At 35.3% G+C, this 18,395-nt stretch overlaps 1 protein-coding gene across 47 annotated transcripts in view; it reads right to left on the bottom strand.

Moving 5' to 3' along the window:
• Dach2 (dachshund family transcription factor 2) overlaps positions 1–18,395 on the bottom strand; it is a 563,517-nt gene that overhangs the window by 382,645 nt on the left and 162,477 nt on the right.

Raw genomic sequence — 18,395 nt, 5'->3', positions numbered from 1 at the left:
GTATGTATACAGGCTAGATCCCCAGGTGGGGCAGGCTCTGAATGACCATTCCTTCCGTCTCTGCTCCAAACTTTGTCTCTGTATCTCCTCCTATGAATAATTTTGTTTGCCCTTCTAAGAAAGACTGGAGCGGGGTTGGGGATTTAGCTCAGTGGTAGAGCGCTTGCCTAGCAAGTGCAAGGCCCTGGGTTCGGTCCCCAGCTCCAAAAAAAAGAAAAGGGGAAAAAAAAAGAAAGACTGGAGCATCTGCACTTTGGTGGTCCTTCTTGAGCTTTGTGTGGTCTGTGGATTGTACCTTGGGTAATCTGAGCTTTTGGGCTAACATCCACTTATCAGTGAGAACATGTTTGTTTCTTTCTTTTTTGTTTGTGATTAGGTTACCTCACTCAGGATGATATTTTCTAGTTCCAGCCATTTGCCTATGAATTTCATGAAGTCATTGTTTTTAATAGCTGAGAAGTAGTCCTTTGTGTAGATGTACCACATTTTCTGTATCCATTCCTTTGTTGAAGGACATCTGGGTTCTTTCTAGCTTCTGGCTGTTATAAAAAAGGCTGTTATGAACATAGTGGAGCAAGTGTCCTTGTTATATGTTGGAGCATCTTTTAGGTATATACCCAGGAGTGGTATAGTTGGGTCCTTAGGTAGTACAATGTCCAATTTTCTGAGGATCCTCCAGACTGATTTCCAGAGTGGTTGTACCAGTCTGCAATCCCACCAATAATAGAGGAGCGTTCCTCATTCTCTATATCCACACCAGCTTCTGCTGTCACCTGAGTTTTTTTTTTTTTTTTTAATCTTAGCCATTCTGACCTGTAGGATGAAGAATCTCAGGGTTGTTTTGATTTGCATTTCCCTGATGACTAGGGATATTGAGCATTTCTTGAGGTACTTCTCAGCCATTCGATATTCCTCAGCTGAGAATTTATTGTTTAGCTCTGTACCCTATTTTTAATAGGGCTATTTGATTTTCTCGAGTCTAACTTCTGTAGTTCTTTGTATATGTTGGATATTAGCCCTCTATCAGATGTAGGATTTATAATGATTGCACATAACATTGTTTTGCTGATAAAAATTTCAGGATAAAATATTCAAGTAAATTTTGCATGCAAAAATTCTCTTATTTTGTGAGGCTGTTGTAACTAACTTTCTGCCCTATTTTTAGTTAAAGGACATAGTTTGCTATACTTTTTTTCAAAACAAACACTTATACAACAATAATATGCCATCAGGATATTCAGGATTGGTTTTTATATTGATTTTTTTATTTATTTATTTAAATGTTATTCCCTTTCCCAGTTTTCTATCCATAAACCCCATATACGATCCCCTCCCCCTTCTTCTATGCCTCCCCCTTCTATTATGTGGGTCTTCCCCCTCCCCAACCTCCCACCCCTTCCCACCTCCCCACCCTGACATTCCCCTACACTGGGGGTGGGGTCCAGTCTTGGCAGAACCAAGGTCTTCTCTTCCTACACCAATAAGACCAAACAAGGCCATACTCTTACATATGCAGATGGAGCCATGGGTCTGTCCTTGTATAGTCTTTGGATAGTGGTTTAGCTCCCACTGGGAGCTCTGGCTGGTTGGCATTGTTATTCTTTTTTTTTCTTTATTAACTTGAGTATTTCTTATTTATATTTTGATTGTTATTCCGGTTCCCCCTTTCCAGGTCAACATCCCCCTAACCCCTCCCCTCCCTTCAATATGGGTATTCCCCTCCCCATCCTCCCCCCATTACCGCCCTTCCCTCAACAATCACATTCACTGGGGGTTCAGTCTTAGCAGGACCCAGGACTTCCCCTTCCACTGGTGCTCTTACTAGGATATTCATTGCTACCTATGAGGTCAGAGTCCAGGGTCAGTCCATGCATAGTCTTTAGGTAGTGGCTTAGTCCCTGGAAGCTCTGGTTGCTTGGCATTGTTGTCCATATGGGGTCTTGAGCCCCTTCAATTCTTATGGGGTTGCAAGCCCCTTCAGCTCCTTCAATCCTTTCTCTAATTCCTCCAATGGTGGTCCCATTCTCAGTTCAGTAGTTTGCTGCTAGCATTCATTCAAATTATGCTTGTGTTTTTTTCCTGGCTTTAAGATAGGATGGAAACCCTATCACTTGTTTCTATAGTACTAGAACCACACCACTAGCATTTCTAGTTTCTAATACGTATAGTTTAGAGTCAATAACTATTTCCTGGTTCAAATTATATTATTTTTAAACCTAGACCAGTATAGATATATTGCACTAAGCTGTGCAGTGCAATGAAAGAAATACTATACATCCTGTTTCATAGTATGCATTTAAGTCCCAGATGAGTCATTTGTGAGTTAAAAACTTTGTCAACTGTAAAAAACAAAAAAGCATGAAAATCACTTCACTCCCTTTTCACTGAGATATCTTTCGAAACTAATGGTTTGAGAACCTCAAACATGATGTAGCACAGAAATAAGTATAAGTATATAACCATTATAAGTGACACAACCCACAAACCATATGGAACTTAAGAAGAAGGAAAACCAAAGTATGGATGATTTGATCCTACATAGAAGGAAGAACAAAATAATCACAGAAGGTAGAGTGAGGGACAGACCTGGTAGGGAGAGAGGAGGAGTAGGAGAAAATGGGGGTGGGGGGCAGAAGGAAGGGACAGGAGTTGGGAGAGGGTCAGGATATTGAATAGAAATATGTAGCAGTGGGGGATGGGGAACTGGGAGCAGCCACTAGAGAGTCCCAGACTCCAGGGAAGGTGTAGATTCCCAGGACCAAATAGTGATGACTTTAGCTGAAATACCCAACAAAAGGGTGACAGAACCTGTAGAAACTATCTCCAATAGATAGGCATGGCCCCCAGTTGAGGAATGGGGCCACCCACCTACCTCAAAATTGTTAACCCAGAAATGTTCCTCTGCAAAAGAAAGGCAGGGACAAAACCTGGAATAGAGACTGAAGGAAAGGTCATCTAAAGGCTGCCCCATGTAGGGATCCATCCCACCTGCAGACACCAAACCCCAACACTATTGCTGATACCAAGAAGGGCTTGCTGAAAGGAGACTGGTATGGCTGTTCCCTGAGAGGTTCTACTAGCATCTGGTCAATACAGAGGCAGATACTCACACCCAACCACTGTACTGAGCCCGGGGGCTCCAATGGAAGAGCTAGGGGAAGGACTGGAGGAGCTAAGGGGGATTGTGCCCCATATGAAAAACAATATCAACTAACTGGACCATGCAGAGCTCCCAGAGACTAAACCATCAAACAAAGAGTATTCATAGAGGAACCCATAGCTCCAGATACATATGTAACAGAGGATGGCCTTATCTGACTATCTGACAGTGGGAGGGGAGGCCCTTGGTCCTGTGGAGGCTAGATGACAGAGCCTAGGGAAATACTAGCTCAGTGAGTTGGGACTGGATGGATGAGCACTTTCAGAGGCAAAAGGGAGGGAGAGAGGAGGAGTGGAATAGGGGATTTGTGGAAGGGTAACCAGGAATGGGGATATCATTTGAAATGTAAATGAATAAATTGATTAATAAAAAAATTAAATGTACCAACAAATTATCTTGGGGTTGGGGATTTGGCTCAGTGGTAGAGCGCTTGCCTAGCAAGCGCAAGGCCCTGGGTTCGGTCCCCAGCTCCGAAAAAAACAAAAAAAACAAAAAAAACAAAAACAAATTATCTCAAATTGCTCTAAAGAACTGTTCTAATCTGACACAAAATAATTATTGATCTTTGAGGCTTAAATGTTTTATTTAGTGTTTTTGCATGTAATTCTCGTGATCCCAAAACATTTGCCCCACAAGTTTCTGAAAATAATTGCTTCAACTTTTCTATAAAATTTTGAAAACAGCATGACATGATGATTCAGAAAACAAAAAGATGGCCAAACAAGTATAAGAAAAAGATTTAAGATCTCTAGAACCTGCATAAATTTCAAGTGGTACGGCACACCTACCCTGCAATCCCAGTACTTGAGAGGATAAGAGAAGAGCATCCCTGGAGCAGACCAAAAAGATAGACTAAGCAAAGCAGGGAGATCTTAACACTGTGAGAGATTTTACCTCAATAAATTTGGTGGAGAGTAACCAAGGAGACATCCAATGTCAAATCCAAATATCCACATGCATGAACACTCATATATGCATGCATATTATACATACATATAAGTATATCACAGATGCAAAAAATCCATATGTTATAACTTATCTCTGTATCTGTACTATTTTAATTTGGAAGCTCTTATCCATCATAAGGAATTGATTTCAATTCAACAGTGAAACCCAATATCTGTCTAATGATCCAAAATAATGTCTTTACTCCTAAAATTTTAATATCAATCTAATGTATAATAAACAGTATTGGCTTTAAGTTGATAAATTGTTGAGGGGTATATACATATTGTTGACCAAGTGCTGGTAAATATTTTGCATGCCCTATAAGAAAAGCAACAATAATATATTCTCTAACAAACAAGAAAACAAAGGCTTAACTAAGATACCTAACTAGCATAATGTCACAAAACTAGAGATGGGACTGGAAATAGAAATCCAAGTATATAATGTTCATTCAATTTTTTCACAGTGCTCTATCTCAAACATCTAAGCATTTTACCTCCTACTTTGCAAACCATTGTAGGTGTATGTACTTTCAATGGAGGCACTAATGAGTTGCTTCATTGTTACATTAGTATCTGGCTTACAATCTAGAAGGCTAAATTCTATTATTTAAAGTTTCTATATTTAAGCAACTTTATCACAGTTGGCTAGTAAAAATAATTAACTAAACTAAACTAATTCGTCCTAACACAAATTCTAAACCTCTTCCCTTAATTTGCTATTGTGAATTTGCTTCTCCATTTTCCTTTCAGGTCTTCAAAATGGTTCATATAAAAATAAGTAAATGGAAACATCCATTTTTATATGTTTAGAATTAATACCTAAAACCCTTTTATATGTATTTTTTATTTTTACTCTGATAATGATGGCTCCTTACTTAAAGATGAAATAGTTGAATCTTAAAGGAAGTCAGATGGTGTGGTAATTTGGCACTGTTAGGAGGTAAGAATGTGCTGTGTCTTCAGATGGGGTGGATCGGTAGGTGGGGCAGTCTCTGGATGGCTGTTCCTTTAGTTTCTGCTAAACTCTTTGTCCATGCATTTCTGTGTAGTACTGCAGCATTCACACTTTGGTGTGGTCTTCTTTCTTCCTGACTTTCATATGGTCTGTGAGTTGTATTATGGGAATTCTGAGCTTCTTTTTTGCTAATATCCACTTCTCATTGAGGACATACCATGTGTGTTCTCTGGAGACTGGGTTACCTCACTCGGGATGGCATTTTTGAAATAACCAGATATACTTAAAGTAATAGAAAAGAAACTAGGAAATAACCTTGAAATCTTTGGTACAGGAGACAACTTTCTGAACAGAATATCAACAGCTCAGATAAATAGATCAACAATCAACAACTGGGACCTCATGAAGCTTAAAAGCTTTCTGTAAGACAAAGGACACTGTCATTAGGACAAAATAGCAGCCTACAGATTGGGAAAAAAATCTTTACCAATTCTACATATGACTGAGGTCTGAAACTCAAAATGTAAAGACTCTAGAGGTTAGACACCAACAACCCAAATAACCTAACTTTCGAAAATACTGTACCAAGCAAAACAGAATATTCCACACAGGAATCTCTAATGCAAAGAAGTGCTTAAGGAAATGATCGAAATCCTTAGCCACCAGAGAAATGCAAATCAAAATGACTCTCAGATTCTACCTTATGACCACCAGAATGGCTAAGATCAAAATTTCAAGTAGCAAGTCATGATGCCAAGAATGTGGAGCGGGGGAACATACCTCTATTGCTGGTGGCAGTGCAAACCTCTACAACTATTTTGGAAATCAATCTAGCAGACACATGTGCACAGGGGAAAATTCCCTGAACAAAACACCAATGGCTCAGTCTCTAAGATCAACAATAGACAGATGGGTTCTCATAAAATTGCAAAGCTTCTGTAAAGCAAGGGACAATGTCAATAGGACAAAATGGCAATGAGCAGATTGGGAAAAGGTCTTTACCAATCCTACATCTGATAGAGGGCTAATATCCAAAATATACAAAGAACTCAAGAAGTTAGACTGCAGGGAGACAAATAACACTATTAAAAATGGGGTACAGAGCTAAACAAAGAATTTTCAGCTGAGGAATATCAAATAGCCACAAAACACCTAAAGAAATGTTCAACATCCTTAGTCATCAGGGAAATGCAAATCAAAACAGGCCTGATATTCTACATCATACCATTCAGAATGACTAAGAACAAATAAACTCAGGTGACAGCAGATGCTGACAAGGATGTGGAGAAAGAGGAACACTCCTCCATTGTTGGTGGGATTGCAAGCTGGTACAACCACTCTGGAAATCAGTCTGGAGGTTCCTCAGAAAATTGGACATTGAACTACCTGAGGACCCAGCTATACCACTCCTGGGCATATACCCAAAAGATGCTGCAACATACAACAAGGACACATGCTACACTATGTTCATAGTAGCCTTATTGATAATAGCCAGAAACTGGAAAGAACCCACATGTTCCTCCACAAAGGAATGGATACAGAAAATATGGTACATTTAGACAATGGAGTACTACTCAGCTATTAAAAACAATGACATCATGAAATTCATAAGTAAATCGCTGGAACTAGAAAATATCATCCTGAGTGAGGAAACCCAATCACAAAAGAACATATATGGTATGTACTCACTGATAAGTGGGTATTAGCCCAAAAGCTCAGATTACCCAAGATATAATTCACAGACCACATGAAGCTCAAGAAGAAAGAAGATCAAAGTGTAGATGCTTCAGTCCTTTTTAGAAGGGGAAAAAATACTCATAGGAGGAAATATGGAGACAAAATGTTGAGCAGAGGCTGCCCCACCTGGGGATCCATCCCACATACAGTTACCAAGCCCATACAATATTGTGGATGCCAAGAAGGGAATGCTGACAGGAGCCTGATATAGCTGCCTCCTGAGAGGCTCTGCCAGAGTTCTACAAAATAAAGTTGGATGAGGGCAGCCAACCACTGGACTAAGAATGGGGTTCCCAGTAGAGTAGTAAGAGAAAGGACTGAAGGAGCTGAAGGGGTTTGCAACCCTATAGGAAGAAAAGAACAATCAATATCAACCAACCAGTACCCCCAGAGATCTCATGGACTAAAACACCACCCAAAGAGTACTCATGGAGTCTTGTTGGACATCAATGGGAGGTGAGGCCCTTGGTCCTGTCAAGGCTCAATGCCCCAGTGTAGGGGAATGCCAGAGCAGGGAGGTGGAAGGAAGTGGGTGGGTGAGTGTGGGAGCACCCTGATAGAAGCAGGGGTATGGGGGAATAGGATAGGGAGTTCCAGAGGGGTAACTTGGAAAGGGGATAACATTTGAAATGTCAATAAATAAAATATTCACTGAAAGAAATGGAAGAAAAAAAGAAAACTGGATGGTAAACTCCATTTTCTTACATTTTAATTGGGAATAAAAATCACAAACATAACAGAATCAGGACATCTCAAGCTGAGTAGGCTTTCACAGCCTTTGCAATAAGTATATAAATAAAAACACTAACCAAAAATTCTATTTTGTACTATTGGCTTCTATAAATTTCTGAAGGATATGTGTATTCCAGAATTTTATCCTGTAAAACTCTTAACATATAAAAGCAATAAGGTATGAAAATGTTTTACACATTTATGAAAATCACATACACAAACCTTTATTTAATTTTATATGTATAATTCCATTATATTCTTGGCTTTAAGTCTGACACCTTGGTGTATTATATTATCTTCAATTGTTGCTAATTCTATAACTATTTATTAATCTTTGTCATATTTCACTGGAAGGGACTTAAAATCCTTGGCTAATGTTTTCTTTCAATTACAGAAGTAGAAAAATAATCCAGGAATTATCCTAAATAAAAATATTATAAGATATCATTTTTATGAACTAGCATTAAAATTAATGTGGAAAGTTCTCAGTTTTCCAATATAAGTAATCTGGGGCAGAATAATGCAGATTTATATTGATGAATAATCACCTCTAAAAGAGACAAATTATTTCTTGATTTACCAAAATACTAAAGCCGTTCTAAAACATTCAGTAATACATTTCTTCCAGATTAATAAAAATATTAAAGATTTAAAAAGTAATTTCCTATGAATTCAAAGTAAGAGTCCTCTCCTCACATCTATTATGAAAGATAATAACTTTAAAAGGCTAACAGCTTGCTCTCCAAATTTAGGCAAGGCAGTAAAGACATGCTTGAAAGGTTAAGTAACAGAGTCAAGTCTGTCCATTTTCAGCTATTAAACATGTTTACTAATTTATTGTAGTTTTTCTTAATAAGGCACTGTCAGTTTTTGTGTTGTTGATTCTCAGATTGTCAACACCTCCTCCACGTTGTAAATTAGATCTAAAAGATTCAGCTTTGACTAGATCTTCTTGTATGTCATGGTGAAAACTTTTTGGAGGCACTCACAAGCAACTAATAAAAAGAGTAACCAAGGGGTGCCAATGATGAAAGACTTTGTTGCCATGGTATCATCTCATAAATCATCAATTATTGTCTCTCATTATAATTGTGACAACCACATACTCTCATAAAGAGATTTGCATTTTCATCGAGTTTTAAGACTTTTTTGGAAGACATCATTTTCTTTGTAAAAGAAATGTCATGACAACCATAGAACACTTAAGTTTGTTATTAAGTAGTCAAGTATTCATCTGGACTTTGTTAGTCATTTCAGTAGCCTAAGCTCTTTTGCATTCTTGAATAGTTTATTTTTTCAGTTAATAAAATATTTCTAAGCATAGATATATAACATGAGAGATTAAGCCTAACACAAGCAATGGAACTATTTTTGGTTGCTATGGCAACCTAAACTGATCAATTTCCTGTCACTCTTTTTAATAGAGGCACTCTCCTGTGGCCATAAATACTAATTACAAACACAAGCCATTTGCTAACATGTTCAGCTTACAGATGCAGGCAGTTCATGCTTAATTTATCACTTAAAATATCCTCCCACATTTGTACTTTGGTACAGAAGGAGTAATAACTTTATTTGTTTACAACACTTTTAACTTAATTTCACTAATTATTTTTGCAATGCTGGAATTTATTGGTTAAAGTTTGGTAAATTCAGTATATTTATGCAAGAAAAGATTCTTAAATGTAATTTATAGATTAAAGTTGAAAGGTCTGTTTAAAGTTCAATGCAATTGTTCACTCAAAAGAAATTGATTAAATTCTACATCGAAAATTAGTTTTATTTTCAGCAAAAACATGAGAGTATTCTCATAGCACCTATCCATTTCAATTAAATAACAATCATGTATATTTGAACAAAAGCTTAAATATCTAATACAATAAAATCACAAATGATAATTCTGAATAAACAGTCAGGGATTTGAGAGAAAGTAGTGGTTTCTGGGAGAAAAATAGTAAACCTACAGGTATTCAGTCATAATACACATAATCTAATGTTAAACCTTCCTCCTTTTCCCATCCACTACATATATTTTACAATTATTAAATTCTCAGGAGGGGTATAGATGGGTCCTCAGGTAGTACTATATCCAATATTCTGAGACCCACACTTTATTTTGAACAGGAAAAGGCTAAGAGAATTCCTTACTATTTCATAGTTTAAATAAAAGCAACACTATAAAAATGATTGAACTGACATCAGAAAATTTCTGATCAACTCCTTTTAGAAATAATCAGGGCAACGTTATTCCACATAAAGTTTTGTTTAACTCATACATGCTTTCTGAATTTTAGAGTTCATGAATTAACATATGGACCACATTATGCATCATTATTACTACATGTTTAAAAAAAAAGACTCCGAAACTGATCTTGAGCACTGTCTCACAAACCCTAAAGCCTAGAATTGGCAGCAATGTTTTCCCAAATTCCAAAGGAGGATGGGTATCTCAGATTTCAGACATTCACCTAGCATTTCTAGGAAGTTTGGAAACATGTTCAATCTTAATATGGACTGAAAAATTTGCAAAACTTACAAAAAACTACAGTAGAGAAACATGTATTTTTTTTTAACAAATTCCCTATTTTTCACTTTCACTTGACTTCCAGAATCTTCTCCAAAGGAGAAAAATAACTCATCTATAACAGCTCATGAAAAGATAATAATGTAGTTTATTCGGATCAGTTTAGGAGAGTAAATTGCTAACAGGTCATGTGTAGCAGATTATGGCACACATTACTGCAGTGCATTTTATATGATGAGTAACAGTGTGTGCATCCTTAAAAGTCTACCTTGCTGCTGGATACCATGAGGGCAGTGGAACCGACACCATTCCCCTTACCCTTTTTCTTAGACATCTTTTATACTTGCTTGGGATTGAGAAGTAATTTATCAAACCATATTTTTGGAAAAACTGATGATTATAGACAGGAAAATCTAGTTTAAGAAACAAGTGTCTTTGAAGTGAGGAAACCAGACAAATACTTATTGAGCAAGTGCAGGGAGCCATGTTGGATTTGGGCCTAGCCGCTTTTTGACTGCATGGTTCAAAGTGACTAGGTGACTCTGGGCTGTTTGGCCACAGAGACTCACCCCTAAGATGACTGCCTTAAGTCTTAAGATTGTTGAATGAAAGCCTCTCCCATGAATTTACGGCACAGGAAGATAACATTCAAGGGATGCCTCAGCTCCCTTAGCAGATACCTGTTACCTCCTGAATCAACACCCAGTGTCTCCACCGCCTGACCTCATCTTCTACTGGCTGACCTTTTTGCCTCCAGCTATCACTACCTATATCCGCACCTCCCCCTCCTCTGTGTTTCACGAAGGACACTCCCCCTACCTGAAAGCCTTAAAAGCTGTAACTTTCACCCCAATAAACGAGACCTTGACAACAGAATCTTGCTTGGTCTCCTTCTTCTCTGGCCCCCCATTTAGGCCCAAGGGTAGCGCCCCTTCGGGACCCTGAATAACTGGGTCCCCGCTGGCGGGGACAAGCAAGGAGATCAAGGTCAATCTCAAGAGTAGTACGATAATATGATAAAGACTGAATTTTACTGCTATGTTCTTCCTCCATAAAAACACATAACCCCAGGTCAATTACAAGAAAAATTGTCCAGCTGTGGTAGCCCATGCCTTTAATCCCAGCAATTAAGAGGCAGAGGCAAGCAGATCTATGTGGGTTCAAGGCCAGCTAGGTCTACAAAGCAAGGTGCAGGACAGTCAGTCCTGTTACAGAGAAACCCTGCCTAAAGACAGACAGACAAAACAAAACAAAAGCATCAAGGAATCCCTGATGTGGGAAATCAAGGGTATTTTACCAAAACTATGCAAAACTGTCAAGTTCATTAAAAAGGGAAATTAGTTGCAACCAAAGGAAGTGTAAGAAGACAGACATGTTACCTAAATGTAATATGGTCACCTATGTCTTAGAACAGAATAGGGCACTAGGGAAACGATGAGGGAGTTTGAATACGCTAGAAGCATAAGTTAACAATATTGTCATAAATTGATTCATTAATTCTAAGGTATTTGCAAAGGAAATGAGAATTATGAAACTGGGGGATATCAATGAAAGTTCTCTCTAAATGTATAACTATCACATTTAATTTAAACAAAAACAAGCTGGAATTACAGCTTTATAATAGACGAGAGAGAGAGAGAGAGAGAGAGAGAGAGAGAGAGAGAGAGAGAGAGAGATCTGGCAAGCTCACTTTATCAAAGAGATTTAATCCCTGTATTAATTGCTGTCCTCAAAATTATGCTGAGAAACTTTTTGAAGTGACAAAATTGAGAATCCCAAATTAACTAACAGTTTGCTTTTAGTGTTGCTAAAATTTTAAAGTTGTAAAAATATTTTAAGTGGATCATTTTAATAAAATTTCTTACATCGCTTCAAATAATAAATTGAGGGCTTGTTTATTTGTTGCTTGTCTATGGCAGGGTCTTATCATGTAGTGGAGGATGGTCTAATACTCACTTTATATAGCATCCTGAATTAGAACTTGCTACAATCCTCCTGTCTCAGCATCTTGAGTGACGACATTATGGATGAGCACCACCATATGTGCTATAATAATGCTTTGTGAATACTATATGCTTTATCAACAGGTAGTCCATGATGAAAATGTTATTGTATTAATTACTTATTAGCTATTTAAGTATCATGTTAAAGAAATCAATACGCAACTGACTGGGAACTTGTAAAAATTGTTAATAAAACAAACATTGCAATTTAAGTTAAATTGTTTTTATAGCCTCATGAAAATTCAGATCTTTTGCCCACTGTTTCACTACAGTGACACACTGTTTAGCTAAACCTAAGTAAAAGGCATCCCAAATAAAATGAAAATATCTAGATAAAAGTCAAACAATAACCATATGTTTATATACAGTATATTGCCATATTTTATAGTAAGTTTCAGGGGCTTTTCAAACTCTCCCAAATAGAAAACAGGACTAATATTCACATGATTCAGTATGATATTTGCATTTATGCATTTACATGTACTTTTTAAAGATTCTAATTCATAGTACATATTAGCTGATCTAGTATGATGAATTAATAAAAATACATCAGTAGCATAAATGTATTTTGATTGAGAGATATATTTGTAATATATCAGTTTTCTAAGACCTTTAAATCTTACTTTTACATTTCACTGCTAATTAGTTTTATACATTCCTTATTGCAAACAATAAATTAGTCAAGAACAATTAACTGCAAGTAATAATCTATAGTAATGGCATATTTTATAGTCCCAATTCACTGAAAAAGATTACAGAGAATTAAGTCCTTTGTATTTAAAACTGAGTGTTATCAAAGACAGAAAACAGGACAAGTTTGGGGCACTCCATGTTTATCTGCGGGACTTTAGAGCACGTTGCCATGGAACATAATTCCTTCAAGGACTAAAAACCAATGGACGGCCATTTTGGCATAATGGCCCCATTTCTTAACACTATTTCACACCATTCATCAAGATGTATTACACACCATACCAATTTATGGACAATGCCCTGCCTTTCAAAATGCATTCATACTGAGTCTTAGAATCAACTCCATTTTAGCAACTAATTAGTTACACTGACAAACTTTTAAGAATAGGGCTATACAATTTTAGAAAATGTCACCACTCTCTTTGTAAATTAATGATATGTTCCCCATTGCACAATAATAGGTGGTTATCAGCCTTTCCTCTTTATCCTGTCTTAGTCATTTAGTTAACACTACCCTGTACCCTCCAGGAAATTCACCCCTCACTGGTATCTAGATTTATGGATACTTTAGCAGTCCTTTCATTTTCGTATCACTAGGCAACTATTCCAGGTTTGAAAGAAAGAAAAACTTCACCTGAATATTAGAACAAGCATCCTACTTCAAAATTCTACTGTCTTTCTATAATTCCACTCTGTTCACTTTTAAAGAATCACAGTCTGTGGCCTAATGTGCCTTTTCCCTTCACATTATTAAATATAACATGCACAACATTACATTATTATGCTACACATGGCAAAGAAATTTTAGTATTCACAGGATTATGGTAATTAAGTCTTCCTTCACTTTGGGTGATGTGACACTTGCTTGACTATAATGTCACTCCACTTAAAGTCTGTGTAAACAACATTATCTTAGTCACTCTGCATTACATTTCCAACTGTGAGCAAAATTACAAGGTCAGAGTGGACAAGAACTTAGGTAATCCCAAGGAAACAACTTGTAAATGACTTGTTCAAGGCTCAGACTAAGTTTTTAAAAAAGAAAAGAAGTCCAATATTTTCTGTACTAATATTAAAGTGTTATTGTATAAACACTGTCTATAGCAAAAAAAATATTTTTGAAGCTACTGTTAAAAAGATGGACGTGCACACGATTTGGAAGTTTTGTGGTAAAAAAGAATAAACGTTGTTTGTTAATTTTAGACTCACAAATGTGAATGCCATGTAATGATTGCAATTGGCTTTGTAAATAAGAAAACAGTATCTCATGTTGTACTGCTTTTGGAAAGGTGCTTGATAAATACGAAAAACAAATTTTACACTTTCTGGGTTTCTGCTTTTATAACAAATACAAGCAAGTGTAATATTTTTCAATTAAAGAATGAAAGGACATAGATATTTTTAATTGTCTTTTCAGCCTATTAATGAACTGTCTGTTTAACAAATGAAATATTGAATATTGTCTGACCTATGTGTTTGACTCTCACCTCACAGTGTTGAAATATGTCACATTTTCAGTGATTGGTACACTGGTTAATTTAAAAGTTGTATAATTTGTTTAAACTGCCGTGTAGTGTAAAGAAAAGCTGAGGAAAAGCAGGTCTTAGACTCAACTGGCAAAGATTCTTTACACTAAATTAGTGCAAATGGTATAATAAACAAAATCGTAGTTGTTAGAATTGATTTTAACTGAAAACTGGGTACTGGTTAGCAAAAATAATGGTGAACATTCTTAAATCTGAACTCTTCAATTAGGTCACAATTAATCCAAAAATAAACAAAAACCCTCAAAAAATTCACTGGGATTCTTGCCACAATTTAAGACAATGAGGTAATTTAAAATAATAGGTACTTTGTTCTACAAGAGGATATATTTGTGAAAGAATAGCTACTGGTTGTGGATATTTGAGGCATTTGCAACCCTGGTAAATTAAATAAAATCAATTTTAACTGTTTCCCTTTTCCAGTTTGGCCTCTTACCATATTAGACACTTTCAAATGGATTTCTTAGGACACTGAATATAGGAAACCTTGATAGTTCTGCACTAATTCTTAGGGTAAAGATCCAGATCATCCTAATCAAGTCTTTCCAGAATGCAAAATCCAATTACCACCTTATCTAAAAAGAAACAGTGAATTAATTTACTGAGCAGTCAACCTGAATTCTCTTATAATCACTGCCAGAAAAAAAATATTTGAGTAATTTCTTCTCCAAATGTAAACATGCAAGAAAGCAGACACAGTCATACAGAATAATAGTTGGCATTTCATCTATTTAAGCATTTGTAACATAACGTTTTAGAGTGATAAAACCTGAACATAGTCTCAAGATGGTATAGTACCACTTACCCTTATAACACTGACGTCTTATTTCACATTTCTCCCACTATTCACAGAATATTCTATATGCATAAATACCAATAATCATTTTAAATTAAAAGCAGTAACACATATAAACTTTAGGACAACTTTGATTCTGATGAACTATATAAAAAATTTTTGATCGTTATATCTTTACAGCTTAATAGATGGAGTTTTTCCAAAATTTGAGGTCTCAATTAGTATTTCTCATTTTTCCTGCTCTATTTGAATTATATTATAATTATTCTTCTTAATTCTACACAATTAAACTAAAATCACAAAAACTGATTTCTAAACAGAAATAACATTTTGTGTGGGTAACAAATATGAGCATATATGTATAGTCACATAGATATATATGAAGATAGAATGTTGTAATTAGACTAATTTCAAAATTCATAGGTTATAAAATGTAGGTCAAAACCATATTTACTTAAAAATTAAAACCATTTACATACTGGTCCTGAAAAATATGGGCGGTATGTTTTCAGATAAGTTATATATACTTCTCTGGGCCTTAGCATAATCACTAAAAAATAAAGATTTTAATATCACCTACTTTCCAGCCTTGTAAGATGGACTGATAAACTAACACAAAGAAAATCACATTAGATCAATGGATAAGTGCTAAATATTATTATTTTATATGATAAAAGAATCCGTTACTTATCAAAATTTTGTTTTGAATTATCTCATTTATGTCAAATCTATAAAACAGTTGACAATTTTATTTGGTTAACTAGCTGATATTTTTAACTATATTGAATTCCTATCACACAATAATTTATGTGTAATCTCTATCAAATGTTTTATACAAACACAAATAAGCATTGTTTGCACATATGCTATAGGTTGATCCTATACATGTAAAAAGTGTTTATCTTCCATATGTGACTGTATTAAATCTTCATATCTATCATCAAAGTAATGTTATCTCATGCACTGATGACTTAAAATTGCACATTCTATTCCTCTTTCTGCTTTGTAGAGTACCCATGAGAAGTGATAATATTAATTTAATATCTTGACTGGGGATTTATGGTGCAGATCATAAGTGCTGGTAATATCAGTAAGGTACTTTGATTTTTTTTCTTAATCTTGTTTTTTTAGAAAGAATGCAATTTGATTGTTTCCTTTTAAAACAAATATGAGTTTGGATGACCAGTGATGAAAGAAACATATGATCTCAAAAGCACTAGCACACAGTGGGATCATATGCTAAGGTCTAGGGCAGGACAGACAAACAAGCAAAGCCTCACAGAAATCAGTTGTCATCCAATAAAATCCCGGAGGACTGATTTTTGTTTTTATCTTTCAATGCTAAGCACGAGTTTAAATCATGAGTTTTGTTGTGTTACCTACTTAAATTTCTTTTATTTCTTTTTCAACTATTTGTAAAAACAAAGCTACTTTACTAGATGGGATTTTGAATTTATTTAAAGGCAAGCCAATTTTCAATAAAACAGCATATGTTATGCACATGTGTTTCTTCCCATTAAAGAAAAACAAGTGGGCTTCAAATAGAAACTTCGATTATATTAGGTGACAGAACAATGCTTAAATATTCTCTTTTGGACATAGTATTACTGAACCAAAAGTACATTTGATCAATTAACATGAAAGTGAGAAAATGATAATTTTATTTTAATTTTCAAGCTAGTTGAAGAAAAACTATATTGACCACTTTTATAAAGTGAAAATATCATGAAGTACATAGCCACCACGTTGAAAATATGACAAGCACTCCACTTATTTCCATAAATTTTCTATTATCACTAGTAGGACGTAGTGTAAAACTATTATTTCTTTGTTAAGTGAAATAATTGAGGATTTACAATTAGAGAACAGCTAGCAAAATCCATGGGCAACATCCTACACTTTTCTCTTTTTTAATTTGAATTTGCAAGCAACTTTTAAAAGTGGAAGACTGTCACATAAAATTTTAGACACCTACCCTCTCTTAAGAACTAATACCTTAACAATAAAAACCTATATGTAGTCTTATATGGTATCAATTTGCTGGGTGGGGTAAATATTATCTACTGTCATTAGTAAAATTGTGTCTTTTCTAGGTCACTCTACTCCTCACTATTCTATATTTCTTAGCCTTTCATTCATATTTTGATCCTTAATTCATAATCGTTTTAGTTTATGAAACTAATCATTTCTCTATAGTTAATGTGGCTGAATCAACACGTACACATTCAAAAATCAATTCAAGATATTTCTCAGATTGTAGTAAATGAAAAATTTAATCAAAAACATCCAAAAATCAGATACATTGCTATTCCAGAAATAAGTTGATATAGTTATAAACCATCATTAATTTAATTAAGAGATTTGGGAATCATTTGCATGCCACTTTACTGGAAAAATAAGAAAGTAATTTTCATGCCTAAGTTCTATCCCGGTAATATATATTCAGAACCTTCAAGAAACAAACCTAAATGCAAAACTCAATCCATTCTTTCAGTTGAAATTATTCATTTTTAAAGTCTAGTTGGTGCTAGTCTATTCTGCATGGGTGTCATGGTCAAAAACAAAGTTTAGATCTTAAGGAGGTACACATACTGCTTCAGGTCATGCTGATGTTATTTCATGTGCATGGCATTGAAAACTAATTGTTATTACAGGAACAATTCCACATATTAGAAACATAATCAAAGTGATTTTCATTTTCTATATTGAAAATATACTTCACATTACACAATGCCTTCTACATCTCCCTCGAAGTCCTGTGATACCTTTTCTTATAAAATACATATAGAAAACATGGGGACAAGAAAGGAGGGAAATGTCATCTAAAAAAGGGAGCTTACTTGAAAAGTGCACAAGGAAGTATAGATTAGACAATACTGCCGGACAATATTAAAACATACTTTGTCATTGGTACTCTTTCTACACTGAACCCCAAAACACAGGAGATTCAGAATAACATACTATAGATGATTTCATCCTAAATGAAACTGTCATAGCTGTTTTAGGAAATTTCAGATAAACCTTGTCAATTAAATGTCTTTAAATTTCTTATCAGAGTGGAATTTCAAGTACTTAAGAACTGTTAATCATATAAACATATTCCCATACCTAATAGAATAATTCAGGTTATCTTGTAATATTGATGTATCGCAATTAATAACCTGTATTGCCCTGCAAAAGTGAGTATACCTTCCTAAGAATTCCATAGTCAAAATGTAGGTAGGCACTTCAATTACCTTCATAGTATTTTACACAAGTGTTTTATTTTAACATTTAGGGCACTGACCCTCACTCAATCTCC

Source organism: Rattus norvegicus, chromosome X, assembly GCF_021556685.1.
Source record: "Rattus norvegicus strain SHRSP/BbbUtx chromosome X, alternate assembly SHRSP_T2T, whole genome shotgun sequence".
NCBI classification, from domain to species: Eukaryota; Metazoa; Chordata; class Mammalia; order Rodentia; family Muridae; genus Rattus; species Rattus norvegicus.
This window is presented reverse-complemented; position numbering and strand designations above follow the sequence as displayed.